Consider the following 15187-nt stretch of genomic DNA (forward strand, 5'->3'; position numbering starts at 1 on the left):
TAATTTTTTGAGATGGAGTCTTGCTCCGTCACTCAGGCTGGAGTGCAGTGGCGCAATCTTGGTTCACAGCAACCTCCACCTCCCAGGTTCAAGTGATTCTCCTGCCTCAGCCTCCCAAGTAGCTGGGATTATAGGCACATGCCACCACACCAAGCTAATTTTTGTATTTTTAGCAGAGACGGGGTTTCACCATGTTGGTGAGCCTTGTCTCGAACTCCTGACCTTGTGATCCACCCAACTTGGCCTCCCAAAGTGCTAGGATTACAGGCGTGAGCCACCGTGCCTGGCTGCTTTTTATTTTTAGTGAATCTATATCAGTTTTTGTATTGTGGTTACCATGAGGCTTATGAAAAACATCTTATAGATACAACAAGCTATTTTAAAGAGATGACAACTTATCTTTGATCATAAATAAATGCATAGAAACAAAGGAAAAACAACAAAAAGCTCCTTAGACTTTATCGCTGCCACATTTTAACTTTTAATTGTCTTAATTTATATGTTTTTATATTACCTATCTTTTAACAGGTTGCTATAGCTATTACTGTTTTTGATAGATTTGTGTTTTGGGTTTCATACTAGAGTTATGGGTGGACTCCATACCACAATTACAGTATTATTTTGGGTTTTTCTTTGTAATTTTACCAGTGGACTATATATCTTCAAATATTTGTTGTTTTCATTGATGGTGGCTTTTTTTGTTGCATATTACTGTTTCTTTTTTTCTTTCAGATTTGAGGAACTCCCTTTAGCATTTCTTGTAAGACATGTCTGGTAGTGGTGAATTTGCTCAGCCTTTGTCTGGGAAAGACTTTATTTCTCCTTCATATTAGAAGGATAACTTTGCTAGCTGCAATATTCTTGGATGGCAGTAGATTTTTGTTTTCTTTCGGCACTTTGAAAATGTCCTTCTTCTTACTCTGTGCCCATATGGTTTTCATTGAATGAAGTCTTTTAACAGATAAATTGGAATGTCCTTATTCATTTTGGCTTCTTTTCTCTCTCTTTGTTCTTTGTCCTTGACATTTGAGAGGTAGTTGTTTTTGTTTGTTTGTTTTGTTTTTGTCTTTGAGACAAGGTTTTGCTCTGTCATGCAGGCTGTAGTGCAGTGGCATGATCATGGCTCACTGTAACTTAAACCTTCCAGGCTCAAGCAATCCTCCCGCCTCAGCCTTCTGAGTAACTGGGACTATAGGTATACACCACTATGGCCAGCTATTTTTATTTTTTTGGTTTTTTGTAGAGCTTGGGTCCCACTGTGTTGCCCAGGCTGGTCTTGATCTCCTGGCCTCAAGGAATCCTCCCACTTTGGCCTTCCAAGGTGCTGGGATTACAGGCGTTAGCCACTACAGCTGACTCTGGGGTAGTCTTACTTGGGTCAAATCTACTTGGTGTTCTCTGACCTTTCTGTACCTGGATAAACTTATATCTTTCTCATGTTTTAGGACATTTTCTGTTGTTTCTTCTATGAATAAACTTGCTACCCCTTGTTGGTCGTCTCTCTCTCTTTCTCTCACGAACATTAATAATTCTTAGATTTGGTCTTTTCAGGTAATTTTCCATCTTATAGGTGGTCTTCAGTGCCTTTTTTTCTTCATTTTTCTCCTCTGACTGTATTTTCAAAATAGCCTATCTTCAAGGTCACTGATGTCTTTCCTCTATTTCATCCATTCTATTGTTGATAACCTCTAATGAATTTTTCAGTTACACAAATGTATTTCTCAGTTTCAAGATTTGCATTTTATTTTTAAAAATTATTCTTTCAACCTCTTTGTTAAGTTTCTTCAATAAATTTGTGAATTGCTTTTCTGCGTTAGCTTGGAGATCACTGAGTTTCCTTAAAACTACTATCTTGAATTCTTGGCCAGAGAGCTCAAGCATTGCTGTCTCATTAGGGTCAATTCCTGGTTTCCTGATTTGTCTATTTCGAGAGATCATGGATGGTTCCCTGTTTGCTGTTATTTCTTGTAGATGTCTATGCTTTTGCATTGAAGAATTAGTTATTTATACCAGCCTTCTCTGTCTGGTTTGTTTTGGTTTTTATTGGATATATTTGTAGAGAGTTTCTTTACTGCTAGGTTGCTGCCTCCTTTTTGGCTCTAGGTGGTACCTTAAGCCAACAGGGGTGATCCTAAAAGGGATGTTCCAGCAGTGTGGAATGGGAAGGCTGGTTAGGAGTTCATGCCCAAGGTACCTATTAGATGAACCCCCTACAGCATGGTGATGTTGAACAGTCACTCTGATTTGGTGTCTTCTTTGTCCAAGTTACAGAGCATTTTCCAGAACTGGGTATGGTAGTTCCACCTCCCTGCTTTGTTTATGCCTGTCTTCAGGGTAATACCTCCGTTCATACACTCGCAATGCTTCACATGGGTTAAGGCAGGGACAGGTCTCCTGCCAGGGAACCCACAATGGTGGGGAAACCAGTTTTCACCGTGAGCTCACTTTTTCCAGTGTAGAAATAGTGAATTTGGGGGAAATTTTCCACATGCTTAGTGTTGGGCAGAATGGGGGAGAGGTATCATGGATGTGGATATCTAATTCTCTTACAGTGTTCTCAGAGATTTTTCACTTCTCTTTTGCTCTGTGAACTGTCTTATTTTCATATTTAAATTCTGGGATATTTCTGATGAAAAGTTTGGTGTGGTGTATTTGTTTTTTGTCTTCAGGAGGTTGTAGAGAGTGAAGCTAGCTTGCTTCTATGCTGCCATTTTGAAACCACCGTCTTTGTGCTTTTAACATACCTATGCCTCTATATTTGAAGTGAGTTTCTTGTACAAAAACATATATTTTGGTCTTTTATTTTTTGGTTTTGGTTTCATTCTGAAATTTTCTGTATTTGAATTGGTGTTTTTAGAGAATTTGTACTTATATTTGGGTTTCCATCAATTGTTTTATTATTTGATTTCAATTGTTAACTATTTTTTATTCCTGTTTCTCTTTTCTGCCTTCTTTTTACTCATTTGAACCTTCTCAGCATTCCAGTTTTGTTAACCTAGCATGTTTTTGATTATGTCCCTTAATCTAACATTTTAAATGGATGCTCTAGGAATTAAAATGAAATCACTTAACTTTGACAGTTTACTTATAATCAATGTCTTACCACTTCAAGTGAGATGTAGAAACCTTACCAGTATATAAGTCCTTTACCATCTCTCCTTAATTGGTAGTTGTCTTATGTACTACATATCCATACATTAAAAATCCCATCAGAAAAATGTAACAATTTTTGTTTTCAACCATCAAATGTATTTTAAAGAGCTTGAGGATAAAGAACTCGAGTAGATTTAACCAGATATTTACCATTTCTGTTCTTTCACTCCCTACATTCAAGGTTTCGTGCTCACATCATTTCCCTTCTCTCTGAAGAACTTCCTTCAGCAGTTCTTTTAGACCAGATCTGCTGGTGTGAATTCTCTTATTTTATTTTATTTTTTCCTGCAGAGAATGTCTTTATTTCATTTGTCTTTATTTCTGAAGGTATTTTCACTAAATATAAAATTCTAGGTTGACAGTTCTTTTGTTTCAACACTTTAAACCTGTTCTTTTTCCTTCAGGCCTCCATGGTTTCTGATAAGAAATTCACAATTATTTGAATCATAACTAGTCATTGTTTATCTCTTCTTGCTTTCAATTTTTTTTCCTTGTCTTTAGTCTTCAGCAGTTTGATTATGTCTCTTAATTTTGATTTCTGTGGGTGGGTTTATTCTATTTAGTGTTCCCTGATATTCTCAAATATGTAAGTTTATATTTTTCACTAAATTTCAAGAGTTTCAGGTATTATTTACTGTAATTTTTTTTCTGCTTCATACTTTTTATTCTCTTAAGTATTCCATTGACATAAATATTAGACCTTTTATTATTTTCTCACAAGTCTCTGAAGCTCTGTTAATTTCTTTAAATTTTTTGTTGTTCAATTTGGATAATTTATTTTGATCTATTTTCAAATTCAATGATGTATTCTGTCTTCTTTATTTTACTTTTGAGTTCATTCAAATTTATATATATATGTATATATAATGAGTTATTGTATGCTGTAGTTCTAAAATTTTAATCTGGATCTTATATTTCTTTGCTGATAGTTTATACCATCTGTTCATTTCAGAAGTGTGTGGCTTTACTTCTTTTAGCATTTTTGTAATACCTGCTTTGAAGTCTTTGATAATTCCAACATCTGTACTATCTTGGTTTTGGCATATGTTAATTATATTTTCCTATGAAAATTGACATTTTTGTATATTTTTGAATGTGGAGTAAATATGAATTATATCCTAAACATTTTGAATATTATATTATGATATAAATCATATATATTATATTACATATAAATCTTTTGTAAAATATTGATATTTTTAGTTTAGTAGATAATCCACCTGGTTCATTTTAGGCACAAGTCATGACTGACCTATTTTCTGTTGTCATGTCTGTTTCATGTCAGTTCCATATATAAAGTTTGTGTGTGTTGTTTGGATCTGTCCTATAGGGGGCCAGTCTGCGATTAGGGAGGTGGCCTATCCATAGTTCTCTTCTTGTAGCCTTTGAGATGTTGTGTCTGATTCATAAATATACGGCCTAGGGGTAAGCTCCAGAGTTCATAAACAACTCTATGCGGTCTTTTTCATGAGTTCTTCTCTCTCTGAGATCTCCTTGCTATAGTACTTTGCAGGTCCCAACCTTCCTTGTTCTGATCCTCTGGCCAAAGACTTGAGATTTTAATTACCTGGTCTGCTGCACATGCACACTTTTGCTGTTATAAGGTACGATTAAGTTCCAGCTTCTTAGTGCCTCAGGAGAAAGAGAAAGACAATCTTGAAAGTATAAAAGGCTAACAAATATAAGCTTAATAGCACTGAGTTTAAAAATTGTAATCAGAGAATATAAATGGATATCCACTCTGTATCCTTGTTTTGTTAGACTCTCACATTGTGCTAAAGCACGTTCTGTTTGTTTTGAACACATTTGAAGAGGGACCTTCGCTCTCTGCTATGGTACACACACTCCACTTCAGTTTTCTGCCTGGCCTCTTAAAACATTAAACAATTGGACTAGAAAATCTGCATGATCTTTTTTAGCTTTAGATATCATGATTCTCAGGCAGCTTCCCTGGAGATCATATTTGTTAGCAGAAAACTCTATGCTAGGGATCACTAGAAACAAAGGATAAATTTAGGAGGGGAACCAAAGGAGAGCTTTTCCTTTCCTTTTGAACTTGACTTCTGGTAACTTCCTAAGCATCATATATTAAATTATTTTTTCCCATATAAAGTACAATCTCACTAGACATCTGTTTTCTTCTCCTATCAAATTTTGAAGTAAAAATGAATTACTGCCAAAACAAAGTCAAAAGAATTATTTTATACTAGTCTGAAATAACATCATCTAAATTACGTGTGTTGCATAACCTTATGTGGAAAACTTTTCCCTTGTGGGTAGATGTTTTTCACCTATGGGTATAATAAATCATGTATGAAAATAATGGAGGATATTGGTATGACTCGGAAAATTTAAAAAAAATATTTAGCACCTAGGAAAAATAATCGACTGTTTAAACATTTTTAAAAGTATTCTAACATTATGTACTCTGCTTCCCTTTCTCTCTGAATGGACTACTGAAATTAATATTTAGGAAAGGTGGATAACGATCAGTATAACTGAGGCTAAAGAGAAATTCTTCATTATCCAGGAAGATCATCTCTGTGATGGCAGAGAAAGGAAGGACAATCTTGCTGGGCAATCAGGGCAGCTAGTTCAAGATTATTCTCATAAATAGTTGTTCCTTTGTCACTCCCCCAACATACCTTGTTTTGCACCGTTATAAGACAAATAATGCAAATATGAGATATTATACTAAATCTTGTCCTCACTTTTACTTTTGTATAACATGCCAGGATTTAGGTTTTACAATGCCTTAGAAATAGTATATTCTGCTATAGTATATGTCCCAACTAATTAATTTGCCTGACCTTAATAAGCGTTTTTGCATTTTCATTTTAAATTTGAATTTCAAACTTAAACATAATCTTTATGAACAGTTGTAATGATCACCATCTCATATACATACAAAAAAGACAGTCAAATTTGAGCTATATTCAGAGTTATTTCAGAATTCATTAAAGACTTTAACCTCAGAAATTATTTTTCCTTGGTACCCTGATGTCAGACTTTTTTATTTTTATTTTTTAATCGTTTGTTTATTTTTAAACTTTGTGGTTATATAGTAGGTATATATAGACCTCTTTAATAATTGCAGTACGTGCTAATCAACTTTTTCCCCATATATCTTCATTCCTTCCATTTCTTTATTAAACTAGTTTTCATCTTTACCAATAAAGTGCAAGACTTTGAAATGAACAAGTATTTGGGTAGAATGATAACTCGAAGTGAGGACTCAAAGTGAAGCAGTCAATTGGAGGAACCTGCCTGAAAGACTAGAGTATAAAACCTGTTTTAATATGGAAAAACAAAAATGCAGAAACCACATTGAAAAGCAGCAAGTGGGAAAGGGAAAGGAAGAGAACAAGAGAAGGAAGTAGGCTTTCATGGACTCCTTCATAGCAATAAATCTCAATCACCTGGAGCTCTTTCTTTTTCAGTGACTTTTATTTCTGCCTGTAGAAATTGTTATATGTAGATAGCAGTTTAGAATGAGGAATACTACTATGTTTCCTATTTTTAAAGATTTGTTGTATTGATTAAATTGAACTTTCATAATAATTGGTAAGGTGAGAAGATAATGACTTCTTCTAAACTCAGATACTGCCTTATTTAAAAATGAGCTAGTATTACAAAAAAAAAAAAAAGGAAAAAGCAAACATAAAGCATCTTTGTCAATAATTTGCTTGGTAATGAAGTTGGAAGATTTTGCAATTAATTTTAATTGATCAACCTGATATTGTATTTTGTATTTATCTTATAATTTGCTACTAATATGGGTACATTCTGTTTCTCAACATTAATAATATGTGGATATTTATATACATGAAAAATTAATATAGACAGGCATTATGAGAATCCTTCACAATACAGAAAAGTTCAATAAGTATGTTGACTGTGTAATATGTTTTAAAGTACATTAGTCTCAGGGTTAAATAAAATGTCTATAGTTATTCACTGGTACAATTTATTTAGGGATTAATTCATTAGACTCCCTATTTTCATTCCTTTTCCTTGGTAAATGTACCTTTGAAAACAAGTTTTGCCAAATTGATCACGATTGGCTCTGCTTAATGTATTTTATTAAAACCTTTAATCACCTTAAATCAATTTCAATGGATTCATTTTACTTAAAGAATCTTTCCTTGCCTATTTTAAACAAACTGACTTAGACATGATTCATTGTTATCTTCAGGTTACTGTGTCTTTTGTTTTTCTTATAGGATCTTATTCTTCTCTGTTGTATATTTATATGTAAGGTTCCACCAAAGAAGAATCTCCTTGGTGTATGTGACCTTCAGACTGTCAGGAAAATGTTACCTGTTGGCATAAACAAACCACCACATCTTAGTGGCTTTCCACAGTAGAAGTTCATTTCTCCCTCACTGAAAGTGCAGTGGTGGTATTTCTGATGTGGACAGCATTTATCATGGTCTTTCAGGTGCAGAGGCTCCTTATAACTTGTGACTCACGACCATCCTCTAGGGTCTCTGAGGCCTCTGTATTTAACCTTCAGATGAGAAAACAAAATGGAGAATTTTACCTTGGGGTTTTAATGACCAGGCTTATAAATAGTGCTTATCATTTGTGCTCACATTCCATTGTTCAGAACTTAGAAGACCACACCTAACTGTAGGGCAGACTGGGAAATGTGGTCTAGTTAGGTGCCCAGGAAGAAGACCTTGTGTTTTCTAAATTTCAGCCACATCATGTTTTTTTCTTATCCTTCTTTTTTTCTCTTAAAATAATACTGATTTTCTTTTTGTTGAATTTAATCATTCATTCATTCAACAGATGCTTAATGAATGTGTACTACATGGTGGGTACATACTATTCTAGGCACTTGGGATGTATCAGTGAACATTTCTCATTTAGAGTTTGTCTGATTTTTTTTTCATGATTAGATTCAGGTTGTGCATTCTTGGCCAAAAGCTACTGCTGGTTCTTTAATGCATTTGGTTAAATACATACTGTCTTTTACATTCTAAAAACGACACACAGCTTGGGAGTAGTTGAATATGAAAAGTAAGGTTACAGCATACTTACGGAAAAGGTATGTCTAACATTATGTAATTTTAATTTAAAATGTGCTTAATAGCTTCTACTTGACATGCCCACCCAGAAAAGAATATATTTTTATATGTAAATCATGTACAATACAGACATATTGATAATCTTTACAGTTACTATTAATGACTCATTAATATAAATAAAGCTTATTTTCTCCATATATCAGAAAAGAAAAAGAGATGTACTTATTAGAAGACTTTGGTAGGTAAAATTCTCTAGACCTGAGATTATAAGATTTTTAAACTTCTTGCTAGGCTCTGAGCTTCTTGAACTTAGGCATTCAATCTTATTTATGTGCTCTCAGTACTTATCATAGTGCTGAATAGCAGCAGTAAAGATTATAGCTAGTGTTTCTTGTATGCTCCTATGTACCAGATAGTGCTGAAGCATTTTACATGCACAACTCTATAATGTAGATACTATCATTATCTCTAATTTATGGTGGGGACACTGAGACATATAGAGTTACATACCTAACAAGTGGCAGTCAGTATTTAAACTCAGGACTGACTTCAATGCTCATGCTCCTAATTTCTATACTACTGTAGACTCTGGAAATGTTTGCTGAGTGGATTAATGAATGTATGAAGAAAATGGAGGTGGTAGACCAGATATGCCTTCTGGATCAAAGAGTTTATGATTCTGTGATATGATACTTGTGATTCTTTGGGTTTTATTCCAATTGGATTATAATGGGTTTTATTCCACTTGATAAAATTATTAATTTTATGATGCTAATCAAGTTTTATAATACTTTTTAGCTACAGGTAAAAAAAAGAAAACCCTATCATGACCCATCTTATTATTTATGTGATTATTTATTCATTATTTATTCATTCATCAGATAGGTATCAAGCCTCTACTGTGTGCCAGGCCTTGTGGTGAAAACACTTAAGAACAAACAGCAACAAAACCTAAACCTATATAGAGTTCATAGTCTTAGTGGTGGAGTTGAAATTGATATAAACTATGAATGATTACCCAAATAGAAATTAATTCCTATGTTGATAAGTGTAGTTAGAAAAGTACAAGACTTTTATTAGCGTATATAAAGGGAGGACTCAACTTGATTTGGGTAGTCAGGAAATGCCTCCCTGAAGAAGATGTTTAAGTTGAAAGCTTGAGTGGAAATCAAAAGTTGAAAGCTAAGTTAAAAGAATGAGCAGCAGATAACGAGGGAGGGAAGAGGGAAAAAGACTTATTCTAGGCAGAGAGTATGTGAACTGAAGCCTGATAGAATGAGATGTATGGATTTTTCTCAACAGGTATCTATCAAGCTCCTATTGTGTGCCAGGTAAGATGAGAACTGAAAAAGGGCCTTGAATAAAAAACTGGTCATTGGTGCATTGATGTCCTTAATGTAGGCAGGCATTGAATTGGTTGGGGGTGGAGGGGTTAAATGGGAGATAAGGAAGTAGAGATAGTATTGTTTTATATTGGTTAAAGTCATGATTGATAGCTACTGGTTTTTCCCCAGGTTGGGTTTACAATTCTGTTCCTCAGTTTACATCCTCCATGGTCAGGTCTTGTTCTGACTTCCCAGCAAGTAATGGATTTGTCTCATTGTTTATTGTATTCCATGATACTCCTATAATTCTGCTTTATAGCACAGTAGAGAAGAGCTTAGACTCTTGAGTCAAAGTAGATTGAGTTTGAATCCTGGCCTCAGAACTTGCTGACTGATTTGACCATGAGTATTATATAAACATGCTGAACCACAGCTTCCTCAGAGGTAAAATGGAGCTATTAATGGTATCTCCCTTGTAGCATTTTTGAAGGGACTAAATAAAATTTTCTGTGAATCTGGCATAGGGTAGTGCCTCAGTTAAAAATAGTAGTTTTCCCCCCCATATCTTGACTATTGTGAATAATCCTACAATGAGTACGGGAGTGTGGACATCTCTTCAACATACTGATTTCAGTTCTTGGACATTGAGTGCTGGATGAGATGGTAATTCTATTTTTAGTTTATTTTTTTATTTTTATTTTTTTGAGGAACTGATATGGGAGTGGGGCAGGGAAATGCTGGGTAGTGAAGAGTGTGGGGTCCCTGGCGAGGGCTCCACCCTTGGACCTGTACCCACGGACTTAAGTGAGGACAAGCACTACTGTTTTCAAACCCAAGTGTTGCCCTTTCCAAGACCACTCTGGCCTGCCATGCCCTCCCCGCATCCTGTGCCTATAAAAACCCCAAGACCCTAGTGGGCACATACAAGTGGCTGGATGTTGAGAGGAACACACTGGCAGGAAAACACACTGACAGAAGTCGGCAGGCCATCCACAGCAGAATGACGCGGATGCCGAATGAAATTCAGCCAATGGTGGTTGGAGGAGAGCCCGGTTGCTAAGCGTCCGGACTCCAGGGGAAGACCATCTTCCCACTCCATCCCCTGTCTGGCTCCCCACCCATCCACTGAGAGCTACTTCCACCACTCAATAAAACATTGCACTCATTCTGCAAGCTCACATGTAATCCAATTTTTCCAGTATACTAGGGCAAGAACCCCAGGATACAGAAAGCCCTCTGTCCTTGCAATATGACAGAGCGTCTAATTGAGCAGATTAACACAAGCCGCCTGCAGATGGCCAAGCAGAAAGAGCACACAGTAACACATGCCCACTGGGACTTCAGGATCTGTAAACAATCCTAGACACTGCGGTGGTGTTGGAGCCCTATGACTTACCCATCTGCATGCTTCCCCTAGAGGTTTGAGCAGTGGGGTGCCAAAGAAGTGAGCCACCCCCTGTCACATGCCCTGAGGGGGGATAAGGGAAAACTCCTCCCATTTCAGAGCCTTTATACTGTTTTCCAAAATGGCTATACTAATTTACGATAACATTTGTTAAAATAACACTTTGAAAAACTGTCAGTTTTGTTGTTATTGTTCTATTTCTAGTAGCTAAGTCCCCTTTAACAGTCTTTATAAAATGAATATAGTGATAAATTATTTTAAAATTTACTAGAAAATAGTTTGTCATTTGAATAAAGTAGGTCTCAGGACATTTGTGCCTTCTCAGAGCTCAGTTCATGGCAGTGACTGAGAAGGAGATTATTAGATTCATGATTTTGAGGGTATGGGAGAACTGGGATTGGCTGAAGTCTTACTACTAGGGTTTTCTTCATCTAGTTAGTTGACAGGAGCCAATGTAATTATCTGTTGGGCATTCTGCCCCACGACTCCTCCATCATTGCCATTGGCTCACTCATGACTTTGGGACCAATATTCTTCATAGGGATGGGAAAATATGAAAGTTGCCCCATCAGTAGCTCAGTGACTCAGCTGTCGGGACTTTGGACACTGTATATGTACTGCAGTGTTAATAACTGAGCACTTACTGTGTTGTTCTTTACTAATGTCCTGTATGACTAAGGTCTTGCCCTCCACTCTTACCTAGAACTAGGTTCATTCTCCTCAATTCCAGAGCTGAAGTCTTCCTAAGATTGGGTCTTTTCTGTTGCCCTCAGTGACTTTTGATTCTGATTGCTTCCTTTCCTGGATCTCCACTGATTCTATACTATCAGGCTCCACCCTGAAAGAATTCATCTGCCTGCTAGGATCTGTGTCTATTGCCACTTCAGACCTCTCTGATGTTGAGTACTTACCTGCCTATGCATCACATCATTGTCTAGGGTTATAGCTTTGCAAATTACCTGGTTTCCCCTCATGAGACTTTGTGGTGATTGGATCCTAGCCAAACCAAGTCTGCTCTGTTCTGCTTCCAGCCAATCCCAGGTTCTGCCGTCCTTGTCCTTCTCATGGCCTTTGCATCATGAGATAAGGAACTCTGTAAAGCAATTCTGCCTTTGGACCCATAAAATTTTAAAGTTTGTATTAGCCACATTTTAAAACATACAAAGAAGCAGCTGACATTAATTTTAATTTACTCCAACGTTTTGTTTGTTTTATATTATTTATCTAACTGAATATATACAAAAATACCATTTAAATATGCAACAAATGTAAAAATAAAGGTAAGATATTTTTTCATGCCAAGACTTTGAGATCTGGTGTGTATTTTATACTTTGTCATATCTCAATTCAGAGTAGAACTGCTGGAATGTAATTCACATTTAGCGTACTTCATAGGTGGTGGCTACTGTACTGAATAGTGTTGTTCCAGAAATGGATGGGAGCATCTGTCATTCACAGGCAGAGAAGAAAAGCTCATCTCTGATACACTGAATTTCAACTAAGAGGAAATCCACATCCTGACATATCTCTATATGTCTCTTGCATTATTTACAACTCTGACAACTACATTCCTGGCCACTATAATTCTTGTTACAGTATGCATTTATGCATGTAATTAAATAACCTCATTTATTCATTCATTGATTTATTTGCCAAATATTTATTGGGAATGTTCCAGTTGTTCCTGGCACTGTTCTAGCTTCTTGGAATACATCAGTAACAAAAGAGAGAAATATTTTGCCATTGTGGAGTTTACATCATACCAGGAAGAAGCAGGTAATAGATCACTAATAATAAATAATTATATAACATGAATGTTTGAATGTGATAGTGGTATGTAAAAAAGGAAAATTAGGGAAGCCTAAGTGGGTTGATAGTCTGGGATGGGGAAGTGAGTTGCAGCTTTAAATAGAACACAAAATATACAAGATAATAATATAGAAGATAATAGAAGAAATATAGAAAGAAGAAATATAGAAGATAATAGAACATAAATGGAAGATGAAGAAGTAGGTGATGAGATCACAGAGGTTACTGGGGTCAAGTCAGAACTCTAGGCTAGGTGCTGTCTGAGATTCAAAGATGAGTCAGACAAAGCCCCATTCTTAAGGGAATCTATCGGGAGCAACGTAACAAATATATTGATAATTATGATGCAATGCTAAATATAACAATTGTCATGAAAGAATTTGCAAAAGATACCACAGGAATTGAAAAGAAGATTCCTAAAGAAGGCAATGTGGTAGAAGAAAGAACATGGGCTTTGAAGTTACATAGACCTAGATTTGCATCCCAGCTATCATCTTACCTGCTGTCAATTGGATGAACAATGATCCTGGATTGCCCAGGTCAGTCTGGTTTTAACACTGAAAGTTCTACATCCTGAGAAACCACTCATTCTCAATTTTAGCACTGAAAGCCCAACATGAGAAGCGTCTCAGTCCATTTTTACCATTGAAAGTCCCCACTTCAGTTCCTGGCAATCTAGTTTGGTTGGTTTGTGTGACTCTGGGCCTGAATCCCCACAATTAAGAATAAATCCAATCTTGTGTGGTTGACTTAAGGATTGTATATAAAATACGTAAGACAAATGGCACATTGGAGGCAGTAAATATGTGGTATTTGTTATTTGATTGATGGGGTCAAAGGAAGACTTGATGGAAGTGGTAGGGTTTGACTTAGACTTTGAAAGAATAATGAAAGCTTATTTGATATAGGGCAAGAAAATGCTTAACTGGCAAAGAGGGATAGAGATAGGGAATAGGACAAAGAGAACAGGATGACCCAAAACACAGGAAAAGAAAAATTGTGGGGCATCTTCTAGGGATTGACTAATGTAGCTCACATTGCATTAAGTGTGGGATATGATAAGTACAAGAAAGGATTAAGGTTTAGAAAGGTGATTTAGGGTTTCTTCCTATACATCTTAAATGCAAAGAAGAGGAGTTTTTAAATTCAAATTGCAAATACTGTTAGATTTCCCAGGTTTTATCTTGGTAAATATATTTAATGAATGCTTACTTGTGTTGCTATCAAGCCAGATAAGCCAAGCTCAGAGACATAATTTCCGTTTTTTAATAGAGTGTTGCAGAGTCATATTGTTCATGAATTACACATAAATTATGGTGAGCTGTGCTTATTTGTAGTCTGTAAAGAGTGGTATAGCATGAAAGTTATTTCATAGCCATTTTTATTTTTATTGTTATTATCTAACATTTGGCATTAGACCTAAGTGATTGATTATTTTAAAATACAGATTATTCACTGAAACTTACAGCAATGATCCCATGAACACATATTAAACTTTCACAGTAGGATAAAGTATATTTCAATTCTGTGGAAGCAATCAAATGATCAATAAGTTTTTGGTTGCAGGAAAATTGGGGTTTGTCTTAGTCCTTTTGTGCCACTATAAGAGAATATCTGAAAGTGGGTAATTTATAATTACAGAAATATATTGGCTCACAGTTCTGGAAGTTGGAAAATCACTGGCATCGGTCTGATGAGGGCCTTCTTGCTGTGTCCTTCTATGGCACAAGGTACAAGGACAAGAGAACAAGGAGGGGGCCAAACTCACACTTTATAATGGCATATGAATCCCGCCTCTGAGGGTGGAGCCCTCACTCCCCATCACCCCACAAAGGTCCCATCTCCGAACACTGCCACAACTGCAACCAAATTTCAACGTGAGTTTTAGAGGGGAGAAGCATTTGAACTATAGCAGGGTTCAGCTTCAGAATACCACATTTTATTAAGTTAGTAGATTAACTCTGCTGTGCTTTATTATTTTTTTTCTTGTATTTCTAGGTGTTAAAAATGTCTAGCACCTTGTAAGGAGAGAGTGTGTGGTATAGTGGTTAAGAGGGAAAACTCTTTAATCAAACTGCCTAGATTTGGAAAATGGCTCTCCCTGGTGGTGACCTCTTGCTGCAGTGCCTATATCTCCATTCAAGGAAGGATTTGTTAGCCCCTCTGGATTGACGAAGCTGTAGAGAGCCCCCGTGCCCAAGTTTATACTGCCCCTCTACGCCGCCCACCACCACCCAGTGGTAGCCCACATGCATTTACTGATTGAGCCAGTGGTGTAAAGACCTGGCCATTTTTGCCTAATGAAGGACAACACCAATGGGCCATTTTTGCTCTAGCCCTGTGGGGTTTGTTGTTGAAATTATATCACAGATGAACATCTCTGCCTGTGAACTCTCTATACCTTCTCCTCTCTCTCTCACAGATATTGATCCCAAGGGTAATCTCTAATAAACAGTTCTACA

This window comes from Macaca mulatta, chromosome 14, assembly GCF_049350105.2.
Source record: "Macaca mulatta isolate MMU2019108-1 chromosome 14, T2T-MMU8v2.0, whole genome shotgun sequence".
Lineage (NCBI taxonomy): Eukaryota > Metazoa > Chordata > Mammalia > Primates > Cercopithecidae > Macaca > Macaca mulatta.